The sequence below is a fragment of the Crassostrea angulata genome, chromosome 1, assembly GCF_025612915.1.
Source record: "Crassostrea angulata isolate pt1a10 chromosome 1, ASM2561291v2, whole genome shotgun sequence".
Taxonomy (NCBI): Eukaryota; Metazoa; Mollusca; class Bivalvia; order Ostreida; family Ostreidae; genus Magallana; species Magallana angulata.
Window position 1 is genome coordinate 8,767,383 of NC_069111.1, and position 5,270 is coordinate 8,772,652.

At 33.1% G+C, this 5,270-nt stretch overlaps 1 long non-coding RNA gene across 1 annotated transcript; it reads left to right on the top strand.

Annotated features, from left to right (window-relative positions):
- Positions 1–392: 392 nt before the first annotated feature.
- LOC128175203 (uncharacterized) lies at positions 393–970 on the top strand. The gene is made up of 3 exons (XR_008242640.1): positions 393–498; positions 603–731; positions 893–970. It is a non-coding gene; the product is annotated as an uncharacterized LOC128175203 (long non-coding RNA).
- Positions 971–5,270: the final 4,300 nt, after the last annotated feature.

Sequence of the window (5,270 nt, forward strand, 5' to 3'; positions counted from 1 at the left end):
AATCATTATCACGTGATGAGAATGTACCAAACAAAATTATTGTCCTATCAACAACAAAAGTCCGTAGAAATTTCAGAAGACTTGGTGTAAGTTCAAGGTGAATTTCAAATTATGAAACATGACCGTAATCTTAAAGGACAATACGATGTAGATATAGAGGAAGTCGCCAGATACAAGATGTTTGAAAAAACTAAATTATTGTCAAATTCTTAAATATGGCATGTTTTACAAACTTTCCATGCGTTGATTTATTAGGACTACCATGTTGGTTCTAGATTCCATTCATGGAAAAAGGTTGTCTACGGTCAAAGGTATTATGATCAATAAATATGTAAACATCATTCATGTATGATCGAAATTCATTAATTGGTATAAATATCGATTTGATCGAATCCAAGTTATCTAGTCTTTATTTCAACGAAGCCACTTGAACTAAAATGAGCCGAACGTTTTTCCTACTTTTCCTTCTTGCCTCTTGCATGGCATTTACAGCTGAAGGTATGTAACAAAATAATGTGGTTCTCAGATGTAATAGAAAATAAATTAAAATCAGTGTCTGATAAATTACTGAGTAATTACTATGCTTTGTTAATGAATTATAGCCACATGGTATCCATTCCGTTGTCCCAAGGGTCACTACCAAGTTGGCTACTGTCATATTTGGACCGGCTGTAGAATCGGGTCTTGTTTCACTAATTTCGGTAGTAAATATGGAGTCTGTTGCAAGAGGAGTAAGTTATATACCATCTGTTTGCAATATAGTCTATTTCTACGTACATCAGAAAAATTAATTTTAATGATAAGATTTCCTGTTCATGATAAGTTATTTTCTATAATTAAAACGATTTCGAGTTTTATAGAAAAAGTAATCATTATATATTTTCCTTTTCAGTATGGTATTAATGAACAAGAAGAAAAAAAGTCAGAATATTCTACCTGAAACTAAATAAATAATATTGGTTTGCAATAATTCTTTTCATTTGTTTATCTCAAGTTTTGTTTGGTTGCCATTTGAACGATTAAGTTGCAAATTTCAATATATATTTAAGGTAGTGAAAACACTACAATACATATACGTATTTCTCAATAAAATCGGTTGATGCAAAATATCGATCCAATTAGCACTTAACTTCATTCATACGTCCTGTGATAAAACTTTGCTCAAGCCATTAAACCTTTTCGGAAGTCAATTGCAACTTCTTGTGCCTTTTAGACAAGCGGAAATATAATCCCTATTTTGAAAATTTGATCAAGATCTATTTGATTTTATTATTTTTTTCTGCCCATTCTATTAGTGCGTTCGATTTCAATAATTTCCTGGATATCGAGCACATTTCTGCAAACATCAGATATAATTTCTTCACAGTTTTCCGCCCTCCCAATTTTATCATCTATAATGCCATAGAAAATCAAGTTATCTTTCATTGATCTATGATTCTTTCGTTTAGGGGCTTATTATCGGTCACTGTTTCCAAGCACATGTTTCAGTTCAGTGATTTCATCCAATACTTTCGTTGCATTGACCTCGTTTTCTTCGAACGATTTTGAAATAATTTCTTGTTTTCACTACTTCCAAAACTCTTTAAATTTAGATTCTTTATTTCAAAATTACAAAAGTACTACAAGCCGTGCAGAAGAAAAGAATTCCGCGCGGTATGATAATATATGCACCGCTTGGCATGCGTTTTAGGACCGACGATATCCAAAAATAATCATTTAAAGCTTTATTTTCTGCAACTTATTTCAATTTAATTACACAAAATGTATCATGTTTTTAAACTTAAGGTTTGAGCTATAAAGAGACAATCATTATAGTGATTCCCAACAAACATTTAATAATCCAAGGCATAATACATAACCTTCATAATCATTATACTTTACCTATATATTTGAATAGCTAATCTCTGTTTCTCTTTCATATCAAGACATTCTCTCGGTGACATATACAAGTGTTTGAGTTCAGGTAAGAAATAAAAATGTTATAATTGTCATTTATTTAAGATTTGAGACGAAATCATTGCGGGAGTGAATCACTCCTACGGAGATCCTATTTAGTTGTGGCCCTCTCCCAGAAAGAAAAATCGGGAGAGGGCTACATTATTGCAGCTAGGTTTGACACTATATTATATATCATATCCTACAAAATTGTATCATAATCATTTCATACGTAAATTTCACAATTTATTGTATGATGCAATGCTTAAGCCCAGTTCGCAATTGGTGCACGAGCAGATGCGACAAAATATTCGTGCGACCGAAAAAATAGAAATTGTTTGTAAACTGTTGCCAAAACAATCGCATATAAAAAATTACTTGTACGAATCTCACATGATTAAGGGCGACCGTTGTGCAATGTAAACGCATTAAATCTTGCGATTCATCTTGTGACTTGATGCAACTGTTGTACAATGAAAGCGAGTGTTGTAAGATTATGCGATAGGATTGCACGATTGACTTGATGATCAGACGATTGAACGTGCGCCAATGCAATAGGACATGCGGCGCTCGTCCGATCATGAGTTTAATTGTACAAATGCTCATAGGGGGTATATAAACACGTCCCGCCCGTTTCCAACGCTCTTCAGTAGAAATAGTTGAAAAGAAGATACCGCCGAAAAAGACAACAATAGCAAAAGTCAAATTCAAGGTCAATTGCGAGTCAGAGGGGGTATATATACATGTCCCACCTGTTTCAGACGCTCTTCAGTAGAAATAGTTGAAAAGAAGACACGCCGAAGAAGATAACAAGAGCAAAAGCCAAATTCAAGGTCAATTGTGGCCTAAAACAGATATCCTTATACAGTGTAGACTGTGTAAGGGAACTATTCGCCCCTGTTTTATTTTTACTCATTCCGCTCTTTTTGTTAGTTTAGGACTTAAATGATCTTTCTTCTGCCACAACATTGTTGGGGCGAATTCAAGACGAGCTAAACCGTAAGTAGAAGCAAAAATGTAACAAGGCGAAAATAACCCTGTATCTAGTATATACTAGTGGCAAAGCATGAAAACTGATACCGATGAATCTTGCAATGATTGTAAAACGTTGCAAGATTAAATGAGACACGTTGAGCAACAGTCTCATGGTCACACAACAGATGCATAAACAGCTGCAATTTATCTTAAGATCTTTAAATTCCGTGCATCGTTCTTGCAAGTACACAAAACATTGTAAAACGTTCGTAGTAATGTTCGTGAGATGCATTGCAGAAATTTAGATACCATTTGGTCACATCTGAATAGTGTGTATGTCCAGCATTTTGAGGAGACTTGATACAACCACAAAAACGCAGCAACGAATTTGAGAGTTTGTGCAACGTATGTGAAAATGCTGATCGCAAAGTGTTGTTAAGTGCTCGTGCACCAATTGTGATAGGGGCTTTATTAATACACTACTATAAAATACAATATTGTATCCTCTGATATTATAAATGGGGGGGGGGGGGGGGCATAAAAATAATATTTACATATACAGATATTAACTCTTCTTACTTTTTTCGACAAGCTGATTGAATCCAAAGCATGTGACTGCTTTTCTTACTGTTCTATCTTTGCACCAAACTTTAAATGTTTTTATTCCACTTGGTCCTGCTTGACCTGCATCCATGGCTCTGAAATTCGTAATATGTATGTAAATAATAAATAAATAGCACCTGTCTGATGGGTATATTAATAGATGAAATTGATTAATGAAAGTGTTTTAAAGTACTATTTAATATCTAGAAATACAAGCATGAAATTAATACTGATTAAGTTATTCTAAAATCTTTAATATCAATATAATCCTTAGAGGTCCACGAGTCGTTACCCTAAGAATGATAACATATATATATATTTTTCGTATGACTTTACATTATATTTATTTTTATTTTTCAATCCATTGACTAAATTTTGCCAAATACTTTAGGAAAACAAACGGTTTACAACTGCAGGACAGGTGTAAAATCTTAAATGGCATTTCCGGTGATTATTTATCTTAATATAAAGTGGTAAAATGACTATCAGTTTTGATTCATTTAACAAGATTTTCATGAGAATAATAAAATTCTACAAGACTGATATATTTGCAGGTACACTGGCATGCCATCAAATCTTGCCATGTACCATTTCTCGCCAGTGAATCGTTGTGTCATTTTGACAACACAAAAATGTAAAAGAAAAATGACACAATAATGAACTGGCAATAAATGTTACTTGGAATAAGTCAGATGCAGGTATGGTCTACTTTGTCAAACTATTCCAAGATGATTTTGTACATACATGTACAGCACCTGCACAGTAGACTGCCTAGCTTTTAAACAATTAAATGACTAAATATCAGAATGATGCAGATTTTCAGACATGAAATGCCGAAGTGATCTAACGTTACAATCACATTTAAAAAGGAAAAAGTCTGCATAGAACTTTATGTTAAAATCTTTCTTATTCAATGACATTGTATCCTAGATTAAACTAGTTCTACAGTACTCATAAAACCATTAATCAATCATAAAAAACTTAAAGTATTGCTAAAATACTGTAGCATACAGATTTATTCATTTGTGAAATCATACTAATATTTATTTAATTCATTTTAATGATACATATATAGCTATTTAACCATAAGGTCACATCAATTTGATTTGTTGGTCGCCGGATCTGCGGGAACGTGCCTAAGGGCTTTCCAAAAAATAATATTAAAAAATAAATTCCGCATCCGGAAAATTTCGTTCCGTTTTCCGCATCATTTTTGGTTCTTTTTGCTTTTTATTAGTCATAATTGCACTTTTTTTTAGCATTGATCATGCCAAAAATTTACCGGTATATTGTCAGCAAGGTGTACAAGTAAATAATGCCTGTATGTGTGGATAGAGTTAGCCATTAGGAGGAATCTGATACAATGGGAATATAGTCACCAACTTTTTTACTGCTTTTACATGTATTTTAAAAAAAAATATGACATTTTTAAATAAAATGTAATCGCTTGCCTCCTTTTTTATTATATCGCCCAATAACTTTCAAATTTCAGTTTTTTAGGTCACCTGATTCACTCAGGTGACTTATTGCAATTGGTCTTCGTCCGTCGTCGTGCGTTAACTATTTTACATTTTTAACTTCTTATTGAAAACTACCAGGCCAATCGTTACCATTTTTTGTTTGAAGCATCTCTATGGTAAGAAGAATCTAAATTGTGAAATTTATGGCTCTACCACCCCTGGGGTGCCACGGGCAGGCCAATTATGCAAAAAAAAAAAGCAAACTTTTCAAAAATCTTCTATACTTCCATACATGTG